Raw genomic sequence first — 19,800 nt, 5'->3', positions numbered from 1 at the left:
TTTTATAGTGAGAAAGAGAAAAAAAAATATTTTGAAATAGATCTACCAAGGAAAAAATCATGGATTTGGGATTGCCTAACTTGGAGAAAGGAAAACTCAGAAGCAATTAATTGATGGCCAACCTCAGACCCAGGAGGCATTCATATAAGAGGGTCCTGAGCACGTTTCCTGTGTCTGGAAAAGAATAAAGAAGAGACATCATATTTAAGTTGAAACAGGACTAAGAGATAGATGATAGATAGATATTATTTTGAAATATACAAATTTTAAAAAATATGTATTTTTAATATCTATAAATAAATATATATAAATCTAGAAAGCTGTGCAACGAATTAACAGGAATTTGCTTGAGGAATGGAATCTGGAGAAAGTGAAACCTGGGGTATGTATTTTCAACTTTCTTTAATTCTGTATTATTTGATTTTTTATAATAAGCATGTGTTACTTTTTACTTTTTTAATTCAAATTATTAATAAAGAAAAAAGTAATAGGAAATATTTGGGTTGGACAGCGTGGTGGCTCTCATATTGAGTCTGTTATCCCTGTTATTCTATTATTCCTCCAGCTGGAAATAAAGAACTCTTAGCCATAAGCATGGTCTTAGTTGAGCATTGTTTGTTTAGTTGCAAGAAAGAGACGTTCACTTGAACTGGCTGAGGCAAGAGCATTTCAGAGGATAGGAAGTACATCTGGGATAGCCAGGAACTGGAAAGCTGGCAGGAACTGCCCAGCCCAATTGCTCTCTTTTCCTTACTCCTCTGTGTATATTTGCTTAACTCTTCTCTTTTTCTATGCATCAACAGTTTTCCTCTGTTTTTCTGTTCACAAGAGATGACCTTATATTCTAAGACTAGCTTCTACAACCAACTAATATTCTGTGTCACATTTTCAAATCCCGGATTGTCCCCCTGAAGTCAATCATCTGTATCAGAGTGTTAGGTTTACATACATTATTTTTTTCCAGTTCAGAGGGACTGAGGGAGAGGTCTGAGAGTGGGAAATGGGCAGTTTCTCTAAGATGGAATGTGGGCCAGGAAGGGAAGAATAGCCTCTTTTCTAAAGGGTCTTAAATCATGGTAAGGGCCTGCTAAGGCTTGACTTTTGAAAATATGCTGTCCACTCCATATGTTCCAAAGTTCAATGTAGTAAGTATTTTAATATTCATATATTTTGTTTTTAGTAATATCACATTTAAATTTTCATCAGGCTATTTTATCCATGGAAATTTCTATCCAGGTTATTCAGAAAAGATATGCTTTAAAAAATCTGGGTTGCTGGGGTACCTGGGTGGCTCAGTCAGTTAAGTGTCCCACATCAGCACAGGTCATGATCTCGCGGTTTGTGAGTTTGAGCCCCACATCTGGCTCTGTGCTGACAGCTCAGAGCCTGGAGCCTGCTTCAGATTCTGTGTCCCCCCTCTCTCTGCCCCTCCCATGCTCCTTCTCTGTCTCTCAATAATAAATAAACGTTAAAAATTTTTTTGAAAAATCTGGGTTGCTTTATAAATCAGAAGCATCTTTGCAAACTCTAAAGCCTGGGAGAACCCCAGTGAACATAAAATATCTGTGCCATCAGGAAAAGTGAAAATAACAAAAGTCACCCTGGGAGGATAGAGGAAGATGGCAGCTCATCAATTTCAGGTAACCTTAATGGTAGTATGTCCATGGAGAGGCTGCCAGTCTCCTCTACACAAGACTGGCTGTTTCTGGCGTTTTGCTAAATGTCTGAGGTGGAGAGAACAGGCTGAGAGCAGAAGTCTTCACATTAGGTATATTCGTGAAGAAACTGAGTGCAAAATGAGAAACAGAAACCATTTTCTAATGTAGAACTAAAGAATTCTAATGTTATGTGTAGAGAGACAATTGAAGTTAGGTCAAATTAAGGAAAACCTCTTTTGAGAAGATAATTTCCTTTTTAATGCCATGCCCCTGGAAGTGGATTTTCTACTCTTTGATTTCTCATCTTTATTTCAACAGTACCTTCATTCAAACTAGATACTTAATTGAACAAAAGATAGTTAAAATGTGAGAAATTTATTTAAATGAGAATCTACCCATAGTGAATCATATCTTAATAGCTTGGCATTGTACATCTGATCGTACAATTTTTCTTTTCTTTTCTTTTCTTTTCTTTTCTTTTTTTTTTTTTTTAGGCAAGGGAGATAAGTAAAAGTTCAGACTAGATCAAGGACTCTTCCAAAGTAAGCTAGGTTCAATGCATTAATAAAGAGTTCCAGAAATTAGTTCAGTGTAAATAAAGTATTAAACAATCAATGAAAATAGTTCAAACTAGAAGATTATCATTTGATATTACCTATACTTCTCGAGCTAATTAATTTGATAGGTATTAGGAGATAGAAGACATGACCCAGTACCTTTTTTTTTTACTTGATCCATTTCTTTTGATTGAAGTGTAGTTGGCATACAATATTCTATTAATTGCAGGTATGCAGCATAGTGATTCAACAATTCTATACATTAGGCAACGCTCACCATGGTTAGTGTAGTTACCATCTGCCACAACATTATTACAATGTTATTGACCATATTCCCTATGCTATAACTTCATCCCCATGATTTATGTATTTTCTAACTCAAGTCTGTACCTCTTAATCCTCTTCAGCTATTTCACCCATCCTCCCACTCCTCTCCCTTCAGGCAACCACCACTTGTCTGTGCTTATGAGTCTATTGCTATCTGTTTGTTTTTCATATTCCACATATAATGAAATGCTGTGGTACTTTCTCTGACTTATTTCATCTAGCATAGTAGCCTCCTTGTTGTTGCGAATGGCAGGATTTCATTCTTTTTTATTCTATGTAAAGATATACAGACATGCACACACGCGCACACACACACACACACACACACACACACCCCACATCTTCTTTATCCATTTATCTATACATGGACATTTATCCATATCTTGGCTATTGTAAATTATGCCAAAATAAAAATAGGGTTGCATGTATCTTTTCGAATTAGTATTTTCATTTTCTTTGGATAAATACCCAGTAGTGGAATTACTAGCTGGCATAATATTTCTATTTTTAATTTTTTGAGGAACTTTTCCACAATGGCTGCACCAATTTACAGTCCATGGGCCAACAGCTGTTTAAACATATAGATGTTCCTCTATGACTTCAAACTGCATAGGCCTGCAATCTTGAAAACATACACTGTTGGTTAGATCCAAACGAGATTAAGTAAGACACAGCAGAGAGCTTGGTACGTTTTACAAAAATCATGTCTGAGAAATCTATTCAAACATATTTCCGTGGATGATAAATAACATCTCTTCAATTAAAGACCAGAGCATACATTCAAACGAAATACTTTGTGGGATAACCACTTGCTTTAACTTAAATTAGTGGCTCACTACTCTCAAAATACAGTCCACAGACCAGTAGCATAAACACCACCTAGAAACTTACTGGACTATAAATTTTTAAGCCCCACTCCAGACCTACTGAATCAGAAACTCTGAGGGTGGGCCCAGCAATTTTAACAAGCCTTCCAAACGATTCACAAGCACACTACAGTTTGAGAATCACAGCTTTAAACCATTGTAGTCTGATGACCTTTGTTGAAAACAGGAAAAAAATCTAGGCCATTGATAGAAATAAATCCCCCATCAAAACACTTGCAAAAGTACTTTTAAACCTTGATGGATTAATCATTCAGCCTGGGATATAAAAATTAACCAAAATAATTACAGTTTAGCAGCCTTTAAGCATTACCTTATTCTTTGATAAAAGAAGGCAGTTTCCATTTTTCAGGTGAAAAGTATTACAATAGTATTACAATAATTTTTCTTTTGCTACTGAAGATTCTAATTATAGAATTCCTTGTAATCAGCACTGCAGAAATGATACTCTAGTAATGACAGAAAATGCTTGTTTAATGAGGTTGCCTAATTCAAAAACCAGAATTAAAATTTTCAGAGTTAAGTTTTTCCCCGGCCTAAAGATTTTTAGACTGGTATTCTATGTTCCAGAAGATCATCTTTCATTTATATCTCATTTTTCTTACCTTCAGATTTTTCCCAGAAATGGAACTTCTGAGGACTTCAAAGGATGTTATAAATGCTGGTTAACATAGGGAATTGATCACTAGGTATTTTATGGCCTACTTGCTCTGTTTCTTTTTTCCTACATCCCTCCCCATGCTTCTCAGGTCCCCTCGTTGATCTACAAGAGTCCTTAGAGGCTAGTAATATTGTCCAGGGATTAATGAAGCTAATTTTAGGTTAGAAAACCATTTTGAGTTAGTAAAGATGTTAACAACACTTTTATAAGAATTTCCAAAAAAAATCTGTGTTTGTATAGATTTTTAGACCTAATCAAGCTTTCCTGCAGACAAAGGGCCCATTTTAAAATAGACTCATTTAAATTACATTATTCTGAAGAAGATTTTAAATGCACTGTCATTTATACAGAAGATAAATTATTACTTTGATTAGAAAGGATAAAGGCACTGAAGACAAAGGCAGGGAAACACATCCACACTTGCTATAAAACTGTGTAAGCCATGTAAAACAACAAGAAGTCCTTTTTATTTATAAAATTTTCTTCTTTTCTAGGCTTACAAATAGAGTAAGAAATTTTATTTTTTAAGATTTCTGGCCCCCTTTAACATAATTCTTAGTTATTTAACTTTGAAAGGAAAGCTATATAAAATACAACTTTTGACAAAAACCTTAGATATGATTGAATTAAAAATTAATAGCTAAATATTCTCCTCTACATGAATTTAATGGTGAATATAAATTAGATATCACATATCTCAAGATATTCTTATTACAGCTACCCAGACTTGTAGCCAGATTTTCCCTAAAAGACAGCCAAATATTTGAAGCTGTTCATTCATTCAAATACATACTTTTCATTCACTGGTGGTAGTATTATTGTTCATTAAAACAGCTTAGAGTAATAGTAGGGTGCAATGCTATTATTATAATATTTTATCAAAGATCCAGAAATATCAGAATTTTGTCCCAGTAGTCACCCATCACTATAGGAGGGTGACCTATCCATTTATTTAAGCAACACATTTATTGAGCACCTACTATTGGCCAGATTCTGGGGATACGGTAATGAACAAAACAAAGCACATTTCTACTTTCACAGAACTGACCTTCTATTTGGAGAGACAGATCATAGCCAAATGTATCAAAGAAATATTTAATGCATCAGATGACAGGAAGTGCTGGTATGAAAAACCCAGTTAAGGGACTAGCAAGAGTGGAATATAAGTGGACAGGGAAAGGTATTCCATTTTTATAAGATGGCCAGGTTAGGGAAGGAGGAGTTAACAGTTGCAGAAAGCAGAAAATGAAGGGAGGGAAGAAGTTTCATGAACTTGGGGGTTGGGGCTGAGGGGTGAGTAAGTGAGGGGGAGATGAAGATGATAAAATATTAGTAGCCAGGAACCAGAACACCAAGGGCTATGTAAAACGAAGGAAATCCTTTGAGCCCATTCTGAGTGAGACAGAATACATTAAAGGGGTTCAGAGAAGACGTGTGATGTGTTTTTCAACAATTACTTCAGCTGCTGTGTGAGTGGCAAAGTTGGAATAAGGACACCACTTCGAAACTATTCTAATAGCCCAGGCAAGACGTAATAGAGACTTGATTAAGGTGGTAGAGACAGATGGGGTGAAACCTGGTCAGATTTGGGATTCATTTCAAGGCAGATTCCTGAGGGTTTACTTATGGATTAGATATGGGGTGTGAATGGAAAGGAGGAATTAGGATGATTCAGAGTTTTGGACTCTAGGAAAATGAAAGCCCATCAGAGAATATACTTAACGGCAGGCAGGAGAGAAGATACTTTATTATCAGCGGAAATGTTGACTTTTTGGGGAATTCCATCATATCAATCGAAAAGAAGAACTCAGTAGGAGAAGGATATAACTAGCCAAAGAGAACAATATCTGGAAAGAATGAAGTCCCCACCTCCCGGACAGCAGCCTGTACGAGGTGAGCAGGACATCCATGGGAGCCTGACACTCGTGGGCCACCTTCATGTGGCCTGTAGACAACAGAGCCCTCAGCATCAGGCATCTTCAGATGCAAGTCCCCGTTGGAGATAGGGAAGCTGGAGATAAAGAAAATGGAAGGTGCCATGTGATAACAGCTGATAAGACTTGGGCATGATGATAAAACACCGGGGGGAACTACAGAAGTAACTGTGGGAAATCTCGCAGGGGCTGGAGGCTCTGCAATACCACGTGTGAAGAAAGAGACACCAACACATAGGTCAAGGGTAGTTTAGTATTTATGTTGTTCAAATAGACCGGCCAGTCTAGGATTCCTCCATGTTCCTTTGGTTCTAGAGATTTCATAAATGAGAAATGGCCAATTGCTTCCCTCACTGTCATTTTTCACCAGTGCAATGTTTTGCAATTAGTTTTCTGTATTATGCTGCTGAAAATAAAAGTTCTAAAGTGGCACAAAATGGCATTTACGGTGTTTAAAACCTTTCTTTTCACACAATTTTATCAATGAAATATACATACAGCTGTAGATATAAATCAGATTTCTATGCGATTTTGCTTTTGATACTTCTCAGGCAGGCTATTTGTGATCTGCCACAATCAGATGTGTAGACTACTAACAGCCTCATTTGAAATAGGTGTGTTCTAAGATATATTACATCTTTATACGTAGAGTATACATAGTGAACGCTACAAATGGTATTTTAAATCACTACAAATATGGTGAAGCAGAGATAAGAGGCTTTTCATATCATATCTAGGAATATAAACACCTCTTCTCTGAATATACAATAACAACTGTCAGTAAGAGCTGATGATTATTTATGTAGTAGAAAAGATGCATTTTGGCTTTTGTGATACACACAGCTATTTTTCTCAATCATTCTTGCCATTTCACCCGTCATACCAAGAACTACCCCAGAGATAGGAAACAATGACCATTTTCTTCTAGGAACAAAGTGAGAATTATTTTTGTTTCAAGATGTGATTTTTCTTTCACAGTTCTGAAAGCCTTGTTGGTGTGGAGGAGTTATTTCTTAAAATCTTTTCACACCAAAGATAGAGTAAAAAGAGAGAAAGAGAGAGAAGCCATCAATATAGTGCTATTTTCATACTTTAAAGGAGCACCGGAGTGAAATTACAATCTAAATGTTCAAGACCAGTTTTAAGATTATCATAATGGAGTCCCAAATGGAAAACTAAGTTTCTGACTTAATTCACTTGGATAAGTAAAAGTGAACCCTAAGAATTTGGTGAGGGACTACAGATGATTTAATATGAAGCTTTGCTCTTTATACCAAACAATTATATACCACAGTGTATTAAAAACAACTGCTTATGGGTTTTCCTGGATGATATGCTGGTGAGCTTGTCATTATGTAAAGTAAAATAGAAAGAACTATTTTTACAAAATCTATAATTAACCCAAGGGACTTCACTCTGAATTTATAGCTTAGCAAGGATTCTAAGTGGGTTTAAACAGTAGGAAAATGTAGCTATTGCATTTTCATGAATAACTCTCAAGGGCTACAATGGACATGAAATAAGGATATCACTTCCCCTTTGTGAATACTAGCCCTGCTTCCAAGATGTGGGAAGACCTTCAGTGAGATACAAGCAGAAGTTGCCTTGAGTGGAAGAAACTTGAAACATGATCTCCATTACAAGGAGCCTGTTGGTCGTGTTCATCACTATATTCTTAGCACCTACCACAGGGTCTGGCACGTAATAGGAGCCCAAGAAATATATTCGATACATGATTGAACCTATCTAGGAAAACCGTACATGTTAGCATGGCTTCTAATGCAAGATGTGACAATGTCAATCCCTCATATATGGGACTGAGCCAAAAGGAAAGATTATCCGGAAGTGTTAACGGTAATTCTGTCCACGGACAATTGAAGAATTTTCTATGATCTCATTGGAAAGGTAAAATTAATCACAGGAAAGGGTGTCTATAGTTTAAATCTTTGGATCTGTAGCACACTCTGTTGGCATCCCATCCAGAATAACACCTTGGGTTCTACCATTGTAGTTCTCCAGTCTACCAGCGTCTTCATTTCTTTGCCAGAGGGCTCACCTGGCTGGCAGAATCAGGGCTGGCTTCTTCAAATGTGTGACCAGTGCAGTCAGACAAGTTCCTCTACTCAGAAGGCAGTTCCATTCATCGGGTTCAATTCTCCACAGTTCCTATATTGAAATTCTTAATATGTCTTGAACTCTCGTGTTGCATAAGTGAATTCCGGTGTGATATACAGAACGTGTACAGGAGGCTCAGAGCCTCGCTCCTACTCAGCACTCTCTTCTTGCTACCTATCTGCCTCTCCCCTACCCTGACCCAGTGATTCTGACATTCTGCCCATGGCAGGGGCCTGGGCACAAGTTGGGGGTGAGAGTCAGGGTCAGGCACATGCATACCACACATCCCATGTACCCAGGGGTGGGATGGGGCACCAACCAGGCAACTGTGAACATCTGCAGTTGCTCTGTGAGCATCTGTGCCAGAGGGAGTGTGACATTAAATAAATAGCAAACACACACATGCACATGCGCACGCACACCCGTGCGTATGTACATGCAACATGCACGTACAAATCATGACAGAGAGGGAGAATGAGAGAGAGAAAAAGAGGCACCTTTTCAGGCTTTTTGAACAATGGACTTTACATTTGCATTTTGCTCTGGGCCATGCAAATCTAGCAGTTGACTGAGTGGAACCCTCTCTGCCCATAGGCATGGTAGACCAGTAGTGCTAAAGAATGAGTCTCTACCCCACCTACCTCATCCTACCCTTAACTAACCACTGATTGTTGCCATCAGGGGGAGAATGATGAAGCATGTGTTTTATGTTGGCTCCAGAGTTCTCCAGCAGGATTCAACTCCTGTTAGCGTGCAGTAACTTGCTTGACAAGGTGCCCTTACAGGCTACCTTCCCAGAACTGTCTCCTTTACTTCCCCACTGAAATGATCATCTTTCCACTGGCGGTCCTGAGATCGTCTTTCAAATAAATCACTTCAATTTGATTTCTTGTGTTTGGAGTAACCCAAAATAAGACAGATTCATAAGCCAACATGTGAGACATTTCTAATATCCTTGACTAATTGAAAAGTAAGTATCTCCTGTAGAGAAGAGTCCTTTCTTCCACAGGATTCTCTCAATTCAGAGGCTTTGGGGTTTGTATTTCCCTTTGCTTTTTACTATTTAGGATGCATAACCAAACTTAGTCATTTCCCTGTTGTTTATTCCTTCCTTCTCTGATTTGAATGCAAAGGGTTTGAGCTCCCCAGGGGTCCCACCCCACTCTATAATTCTATGAATCTCCAAGCCTCTTTCTGAAAGAAAAGGAAACATTGTTCTCTATACCTATTACCACAAGATACAATAATTTTCTGTCGATTTCTGAATTCTGCCATGGAGGTATTTGTTTTTATTAAATATGACCTTCAAATTACAAAGAACCTACACATGTCTGTCTGATTATTTTTTCTGGGAAACAGATATTTTCAACTGCATCTGAAAATGTGACTTCAGCATTCCTTTCCAAATTTGGGAAAGAAATTGGGAATAGTGCAAAGGTGTTGGGGTATGAGACTTATTTTAACAAAATAAGTTTTATGCTTAACTATTTCTAAGTTTTAAATCTTAATTTAGAATTTTGTTTTTTGTACCATGAAACTTGATTTTATTATTACAATTATTATTATTATTATTATTATTATTATTATTATCATATGTCCTCCGGCACTGCTGCTCTATGCTAACATGAAAGCAAGAGAGTTTGGAGAAGAGCTGTCAAGGTTTCAGTCAAACCTCCCATTTTGAGAATGCCTTTGAGGAAAAAAAGAATATGCTAAAAAATTAGAAATTAATTTCCACGTGCTCCCTGTTTCCTCCAGTGATTCTTGGAGTCTTGGATAAAACTAGTTGCAGTCGATAGAAAAGAGTCCCCCCCCCCAAAAAAAAAAGGAAAAAGAAAAGAAAAGAAAAGAGTCCCCTCCCTTGCCATGCCTCAGATATAGTAGATGCAGGATGGATGAAACCAAACTAGGGCTGCTAAAGGAAATTCCCAATCATCCCCCAACATAAGTACTTTATGAGGACCTTATCTTCTCTAGGTATAACCCTGAAACCAAGCCTCTTGACTTAGAGCTTTCTGCTTGACCTATCTCCCCTGATTCTCAGTTTTAACTATCTTTATATCTATATCTCTATATATCCATCCACTTTACTGTCCCAAATGCTTGTCTTAAGGGAAAAGTGCATTCATTCACTCATTCATTCATTCGTTCATTCTTTGAACAAATATTAGTTGGCAACCTATGGTGGGATTCAGTGAACTGTAATTCAAGCACAAATGGGCCAAATGTGGCAGTATCAACATCACCTAGGATTCTATTAGAAATGTAAATTCTTGGGGCGCCTGGGTGGTTCAGTCGGTTGAGCGTCCAACTTCAGCTCAAGTCATGATCTCATGGCTTGTGAGTTTGAGCCCCACATCTGGCCCTGTGCTGACAGCTCAGAACCTGGAGCCTGCTTCGTATTCTGGGTCTCCCTCTCCTTCTGCCCCTTCCCTGCCTGTGCTCTGTCTCTCAAAATTAAATAAACATTAAAAAAGAAAGAAAGAAATGTAAAATCTTGGTTCCCACCACAGACCAACTGAATCAGAATGCCAGGGGAGGGACCAGGATCTATGTTGTATCTACCTGTCCAGGTGTATCTAAAAATTAAGAAGCACCGCTCTTGGCCTAGATTGGAACCCAGTAAACTGTATTTCTGGGTTTTTTTTTCTAATGTTTATTTATTTTTGAAAGAGAGACAGAGTGCAAGCAGGAGAGAGGCAAAGAGAGAGGGAGACACAGAATATGAAGCATGCTCCAGGCTCTGAGATGTCAGCACAGAGCCTGACGTGGTGCTCGAAGTCGTGAACCATGAGATCATGACCTGAGCTGAAGTCAGATGCTTAACGGACTGAGCCACCCAGGCACCCTAATATTTCTAATAAGTTTTCAGGTAATATTGATGCTACAGGTCCAGGGGCCACACCTTAAGATTTGGTCTAGAAGTTCAAATTACTATTCCTATTACCTGACAAAAGCGTGAGTCTAAATCTCCCCAAATTATTTTTCAGCTTTAACCTCTGCTTTGATCAAACCAAACCCAATTTTACTCTGAATGTTTCAGGTTCAACTGTGCCAACTCAAAGCTTTTTAAATTCAGGGGCAATTGGAGACAGCTGCCACTGTACCCTATTCTTATGATTACTCTCATGGTCTTTATTTTTGTTTCGTGTGCCTTAAACTGAAAATCTCATGGTATGTTGGACTGGGCAGAAGTTAGAATTAGATTCCATGAGTTAAACTATAAATTTACCACATTATCTGTATAATTTTCAACAAATCACTTACCATTTCTGAAACTTATTTCCTTACCTGCACAAATGGAGACAGGATGGATTGAAAGACATTATGTACTTGAAAGAAGTTAGCAAAATGGTCTGGCGCATAGCAGGTGCTCAATAAATGTTATTTAAATTGATGTCTTTTTAAAATGCCATCTGATACCAGGTAATGACATGAGATATGTTAAAATCATTAAACTTTTAATCTTGTATACGTCTTCAGAGTGCATTTAGTTCCATTTAAAAACTGATTTACCTTTAACTATTATCTATATTTTATTCCTTCTTCATTTTGGTGACCTCTAAGAAGTATAAAAATTTTATTTTCCTTTGATTTGTAAAAATACCTAGAGTTTTTAAAGTCAAGCACACTATAATAGAATGTTACAGTGGTAGTTCTAATGTTCAGTTTCCTATATTTCCTTGTCATTTGATGTCAAATAAAAGTCATAGCTAAATGTACCCTAAAATTTCTCATTTAAAAAAAATAGCTTCAACATTGACTAAGCCTTTCATCTAAGCACGTGAAATCCCTTTATAGGCATTAGCGAATTGAGTTTTAAAACACATCCATCAGAAAAGTCAGAATTAGAACACATGGACTAGACCCACATAGGGTAGTTTAAGAAACAGAGGCTCCTACTGTATCTACCAGAGTGACCTGAAAAGATTACAGCCCAGCCAGTCCCCTCATTCCTATTGTTTTAATGTCTGATGTGGAACTCCAACTTTGAAATGAGTTTCTGTTTTAAATATCATATTTACATAAAAGTAATGCACGCATATGCTTACAGAAATCACATAGGACTGAGAGTGTTATAATGAATATCAATAATATCTTTCTCCATACCTCTAGGTCCTGTTCCCTAGAGACAACATCTCTAACTACTAGCTTTTGCATTTATAAATAGTATGCTTATATTGCTACTTGATTTACCAATGTTAGCTACTATTTATGCTCTTTTATGATAAATGAGGATTTAGCTATTACAACACAACCACCACCACCCCTCCCCCATTCCTCCTGCTGTGATCATATTGGTTGTAATTGAATAACATAACAGCATTTGGAGTATTTGAGTATACATAAAGTTTCACTGCAGAGTCAAGTTTACTATCAAACAGTTACACTATGTTTTCATTTCCTTTCTTACACAGCTTTTCAGTTTTGTGCCGGGAATTCCTGATTATTTTACTTTGCTCTTGCAAGTTCTTCTTATAACCATCTTGTTTTTGTTTTTTTTTCTGGAGTCCCATCCTATTAAGTACTTATCAAATGAGTCCTTCCTCTCTTTCCTACCCCACTATAGAAAGTTTCCATATCAACTTTCTGCTTCATTTAGGGCTACTGCTCTCCAGCATCACTGTCTTGAGACTACCCTTGACTACTGTCCTGGGTTGTAGCCACCATTTCCTGGATTCCGTGACCTTCTATTTCTTAGTTTACTCCCTGTATTGAGGGAGGCAAAATCGAATCTTTGCTGGTTGAAAATGTTTTTCTTCTACTTCTATCCCATACTTGATAGATAATTTGCATAGGCTTAGAACTCTAGGTAGAAAATCATTTTTCATCAGGATTTTGAAAGGATCTCTCTGTTGTCTTCTAAAGACACTAAATGATCATGAATAAACTCCAAAGCTAATGGATTGAACGTGTCGTGGTCCACTTTGGTGTCGCGATACGTAAACATCTCAAGAATTCTTACAGAATGAAAGAAGAGTATAGATGACATGGTAAAAAGATTTGAGTTTAAGGCAGAACTGGCCACATAATTTGAGGGACCCAGTACAAAATAAAAGTGTGGGTTCCTTAATTAATAAATTATTAATAATTTAAAATATAGAAAGTGCAGGGTCCTATGCACCTGCACGGGTAGCACTCGTGTGAGGCTGGCCCTGGTCTAAGATCTGTCTCTGTAGACCATCTCCTTCATCTTCAATCACTCATGTCATTTCACTGAGCCTTGGGGTCTCATTTATAAAATAGGAATAACAATATCTATCCTTCCAACCATCAAGGGTTGCAGTGAGTTATATATGTCGTGGTAAAAATAATGTTTGTGTAAGCCCTATGTAAATCATAGAAGTGTAAAGAGGGGTAAGCATTTATGGAATGTTTTCCTTTATCATTCATTGATAAAAAGCGTTAGGTTGGTGCGTGTGTCGTTGTCTCTTTTATGGATAGATAACTGATGTATAGATATTTCATGTTTTCAAATACATATTTTAGAGCCACTCCAACGCTAGAGTTTTATATAAGAGAAGCTACAACTCACTGTTGACCATCACATCATATTGATGAAGGTCTAACATAAGACTTTTTTATTGACATGTTCTACTAACTTCACCTTACAAATAACATTTTAGAGTCGCAGCAGTAACCGAGAGTGTGGTTTATTGTTATTCTGTCCTGAGTTTTATCTGGTGGCCCTGTTAAAATAATAGGCCTTTATACAATTTCAAGCTATTTTCATTTGTACATGTGCAGATGGCACTGTTTTGCTGTTTGAATCCTGGATTAGTTACTAACAAGCTATATATCAAGTAAATTACGGAATCTGTTGAGCCCTATAGGGTTATTGTGGGGATGAGCTAAGGTATGCAACATTTCAGACACATAGTAGGTGCTCAGCAAATGGTTACAACTATCATTACTATCTTACGAGGAAGAACAGGAATAATAATTTTCTCTTTCAAATGACCAAGCATATCAATTTTTGTACAAGAAAATTATTCCAAAAACAGCCCAATTCAAACATACTAATGTTTAGTCTCATGGACAGAAATGACTGCTCAGCTTCTCCCTAGATCAGCACCGAACCTTTAGACCAGAGGTCCAGAAACGAGAGCCCACTGGACTGTTTTTGTACAGCTTGTGAACCCGGAATGATTTTTACACTTTTGTTTTTCTTTTATTGAGATATATTTGACACACAACGCTGGGTAAGTTTAGGGTTGGTTTGATACATCTATACTGCAACATGATTGCCACCATAGCATTAGCTACCCCCCGTACGGGGTGCCACTATCATTTCCTCCAGTGCTGGGAACAGTTAAGATCTAGTCCCTCAGCAAGGGCAAAGCTTATAATGCAGATGTGTTGTATATAGTGTACTCTTAAGTGGCTGTAAAAATAAAATAACATTTTGTGACGTCTGAAGTTATATAAAATTTAAATTTCCGCGTCCATAGCTTTATCGTCCCACGGCCCCATTCATTCATTTACCTATTTATTGTCTGTGGCTGCTCTAGCACCGAACAGCAGTTAGAGTAGTTGGGCAGTGGCTGCAACAGAGGCCCCATGGCCCGTGGAGCCTAAAATATTTCCCATCTAGATCTTAAAGGTTTGCTGATCCCCAGACCATCAGTCCTGACTTCTCAGGACATGGCCACGACGCAGTGAGACCAACCAACCCAGTCCCCTTACATTCTGGCTCTCTGTCTGCAAAGAGTCACCCTGCAGCACCTACTATTCCACCGGTCAAACCATCCTGAGTTCTCAGCTCCTTATCCCTCACCCATGCACTCATACCTGCTGCTGCTTTGATGGCTCTGACCTCAGCTTCTTGTCTTAACCACAACTTATCGCTGATAGGATATCCCCTCTTGCTGATCTGAGAGGGGACCAGCAGATTCCATTCAGATGCAGATGTCCACCCCAGCAGCTAATCCAGTAAGAGCCTTCAAGTGTTTTCTGGATGCGATTTTGGAAGCTTTGGTGCATTTTTCCACAGTGTGTCTTTTCACTCTTGTCCACTAGGGATGTTAAACATCAGCTATATACCTAACATCCTGCTATGTTAGAGAGAGACGGAGAAAATGGAAAGAAAGCTGAGTTAGGGAAGATGGAAAGAGCAAAGGTGATAAGATAAAACTATCAAGAAAATGAACCAGTTTGTTGACAAACTGGAAGGCACAGAATGACTCACTGACTGACTGACTGAGGGATTAATGGGAATGATTGAGACTTTGCTGAGAAGATAGGATCTGAGTTAGTTGGGCCTCAAAGGACGGTATGGATTTGAAGTGTGCCCTACTGGAGGAGAGCAAGAAAACAAATAGGTAGGTGAAATGAGTTCTGCATCTGAACAGCCTACAACCAGGTTCACAACTTGTAGAGGCACCTCCCGTCCCCAGTTTCCTACCCTCCACTGCCGATGTCCTGCCACCCAGTCCCCATAGCGATAAGTTACAAATCACCTCCAATGAATAGACTAGAAAATGGTGACTCTCTCTCTGGCTGGACCATTTAGGCTTGACCAATTAGTCACCATTTAGGTGAGTCTCTTCCCCGGAGAGGCAGGCAGGCCCACACTAGGGCAGAAACAGGTGGACAGGGTGGCTTTCAGTCTCCATTTGCACCCCCAGGCCCAGACACCCTCATGTACAGTGCACCCTAATAATACATTGCAGATCCGAAATGGGTGGATGCTCATCTTATGTTTAGATCTATTTTGCTGGAATGTTCCAGTGTGTTAAAATGGCTTAAACTAACATTTGATGATATGCTCTGTTGGTGAGGCTGTGGCTAAACAGGTGCTCTCGTTGCTTGCAGGAGAGCAAAAATCATAGAATCCCCACAGGGAGGAATTCGACAAAATCTAGTGCAATCACATATGCACTTACCCCTTTGATACAGCCATTCCAACTCTAGGCATCTGTTATAAAGATATATTGGCAAAAGTACAAAATGATTTATGTCCAAGGCTGCCCTTTAAGGCATCGTTTAGAATAGCTGGAAATTGGAAACAACCAAAACATCTATGAATAGCAGACTGGCAAAACCAACCAAGAGTGCCAAACTTTCTATAGATGGCCAAATAGTAAATATTTTAGGCTTTGCGGTGATGTAGTCTCTATTGCAATACTCAGCTCTACCTTCAGAGCATAAAAGCAGCCATAAAACATAAATGTCTGTGGCTATGTTCAACAAAACTTTATTTGTGCACACTGAAGTTTGGGTTTTATATAACTTCCATGTTACAAAATATTATTCTTCTTTTGATTTTGTTTTCAGCCATTTAAAAACTTAAAACTCATTCTTAGTTTTAAGTCTATACAAAAACAAACCACAGGCTAGATTTGGCTCTCGGGCTAGATTTTGTCGACCTCTGGAATAAACTATGGTACATCCCCACAGTGGAATCCTATATAATTGCCTAAAGAAATGAGGAAGATATTTGTTTGCTGCTATGGAGCCAGAACGTAGTAAGCAAGAAACAAAAACAAACAAAGGAAAAAAAAACAGGGGCACCTGAGTGGCTCAGTCGGTCAAGCACCCGACTTCAGCTCAGGTCACGATCTCACGGTCCGTGAGTTCGATCCCTGCCTCGGGCTCGGTGCTGACAGCTCAGAGCCTGGAGCCCGCTTCGGATTCTGTGTCTCCCTCTGTCTGCTCCTCCTCTGCGTGCACTCTGTCTCTTGCATTGTCTCAAAAATAAATAAACGTTAAAAAAAAATTAAAAAAAAAAAACCAAGGGTCAGATTGACATTTATAGCATGCTATCATTTGTGTAAAAAAATGAAGCAAACAGTATATATGTGAAACGTTTATATTTTCAAAAAGAAATGATGGAAGGATAAGCCAACTACTTACAGCAGCTACTTACAAGGGAAGAGATGAAACAGGGTGGAATGCACAGAAGTGGAAACAAGATTTCTGTGAATGTAACTTGTAATAGTGTTTTGACTTTGGAATATATTTTTGACATAATTAACAAATAAAATGAAATCACAAGAGAAAATACTCATTTAGTGGCCAACATTTAAAAATTAGGATTTTTTGGGGTGCCTGGGTGGCTCAGTCGGTTGAGCGTCTGACTTCAGCTCAGGTCATGATCTCACGGCCTGTGAGTCCGAGCCCCGCGTCGGGCTCTGTGCTGACAGCTCAGAGCCTGGAGCCTGCTTCAGATTCTGTGTCTCCCTCTCTCTCTGCCCCTCCCCTGCTCATGCTGTCTCTCTCTGTCTCAAAAATAAATGAAAAACATTTAAAAAATAAAAAAATAAAAAAATAAAAATAAAAATTGGGATTTTTTTTTAAAGAAATCTAAAATGTCGTTTCTCTTGAAATATTGAAAGATGCGATGGGCAGCACCGAGTCTACTCACCCAGTTGGCAGCTAGCTGTCTGAGGAAGCCACATTTGAACAACTTCCTTTTCAGTAAGACGTAGATTCTCTGATTTTGCTACAGGACTCACTCTATTGGTTTCACCTTTCCTTGCCTGCCTGGCCTGTGTGGACATTAAGTTGGTAACTTCTGCCCCAGGAGAGGCAAATGGATTAACACTTGATGCCTCATAGGGCAGTAATAGGAAACTATGCAGTATTTTGAGCACAAGTCTGCGACGATAAAAGTAGTATTTCAGGGAGATTAACCTGCCAGTGTTATGAGTAATGATCTGGAGTAGGGAAGAGCCTGATTCCAGAGAATCCAGATTTGGTTATGCTAACATAGGCATGAGATAAATTGACCCACATGGATGACGGCTGCAGAATAGAGAGAAAGTAAAGAAAAAGCCATCAGGACAGGGAATCAGAAAGAATGAGGAATTACATTAGAGCTGAAAAGGACCTGAGAGATCATTTAATCACACACCTCTCTTTTATAGGAAACCGGAGCCCAGAGTGGTAAAAGATTGTATTTGAAATTTCACATCTGGTTAACATCAAAACCATCTACAGTTTTCAAGTCTTAATATAATCGCCATGGAATTTTATTATTTTGAGGTTGCTGCTGACTCAGATAGCCAAAACTAGTTAAAGAACTTTGTAACGCTTATAACCACACAGGCACTAATTGTACCACGGTGTCCCTAGCATAGAAAGCAGCTGCTATTCTGGCTGATGGCAAAGTTGCATCACTGACGTAGAGGTGGGCAGAGAGAATTTTTCTTGGGGAGAAGATAGTACATTTTTTTTTGAGAAGATAGTAAATGTGAGTTTTAGACATGGTGGGCAAAGTGAAACATGTAATTGGTGATTCTAGTAAGCAGTTGAAAATCTTGACAAATAGGCACTTTTTACTTATTTCTCTGTTTATTGCTACCATAAGATAACGTCAGTTTATTTAGTGTGCTGAGTCTGGTATAACAAAAAAGAGAATTGTCATTGTACTCTTGTCAAAACACTTAGATTATACAATATAAAGTAAAAAACAGTGTATCAATATTCACTCATCCATTGTAACAAATGTACCACACTAATTCAATATGTTAACAGCAGAGGAAAATGGCAGGTGGGGGGGGGGATGGAGGGCAGGCACATGAAAATTCACATGGGAATTCTCTGTACTGTCCATTCAACTTTTCTGTAAACAACTCAAAACAATAAAGTCTATTAATTTTAAAAATTATATTGGTGGAAATATAACCTCTTCTGAGGCTACAAAATCAAAATTGCCAATTTGTTCCCTCAGTAGATCTCCACTGGCAAACACATCCTCAAGAAAAGATACAAATAACTAAATGCCAACCCAGATTTAGAGTGAATATTATTTTTTGCTTCTGAAAAAAAAAGTGAGAATATTTTAAAGATCAATTTAAAAATCAGTAAAAAATAAAAGAGGTTTTGCACTATAATGTAGATTGTAATACACACTCATTGATTCTATGGCAAATGGTTGGAAAATATACATACAAGACTGCCAGAATGAACCACAGCATCACCAACCCAAATGTGTCAACCCGCCTTGGAAATAAATCCTGATCTCTGTTCACTTGGGTCATTATCTTCAGAGCAATTAAATCAATCCAGGGTTGTTCACATAATCATGTAATCACATTTTCATGACTTTAAAACAGGTAAAGAGTGACTTGTCATTCGTGTTTGCTCTCCAAGGAGGTTCTAAACGTTTATTTTCTCTTCCTCCTCCTGTTTATTATTATTATATTTTTGAAAGAAGTTACTGCATAACGACAAGGAAATGAATGAGAACATTCATACACACTGGCTTTGTGATGCCACAGATTTAGCATATTGTAGTGTTAGAGCTTCAAGGGATTGACTTAATTATTTTATTCCCAGGGGTCTCAACTGGGAGGCCTGCACCCACCTACCCACCTGAAAGCCATTATTATACTTCGAACTCTTCATTTTTAGAGGAGGAAACTAGGGTTCCAAGAAATTGGTTGATTTGCCCAAGCTCTTCAGTGATAAGTCCCCTGGACTTGAATGTATTTCTCCTTTCCTGTACAGTATCCTTCCTTTCACGTGGTGTTACCATGGTTCAGTGGATTCAGTTCTGTGTATCTCTGGCACATATCAACACAAAACAAGTATGTTAAAATGGGATGATCTCTCCAGTCCCTTACAGTTCTACAATTCTATCAGTTACTAAACTGTCTGTGGGTATGTGGGTGTGGGGAGGAGACAGTAATATTCAGCTTTGATTCTTTTCTCCCTTTC

The sequence above is a fragment of the Lynx rufus genome, unplaced genomic scaffold (genome assembly GCF_022079265.1).
Source record: "Lynx rufus isolate CCGP_SWC_20201006 ecotype Redwood Valley unplaced genomic scaffold, mLynRuf1.p SCAF_5, whole genome shotgun sequence".
Classification (NCBI taxonomy): Eukaryota; Metazoa; Chordata; class Mammalia; order Carnivora; family Felidae; genus Lynx; species Lynx rufus.
The sequence above is the reverse complement of the archived record's forward strand: the minus strand, read 5'-3'. Positions refer to the sequence as shown.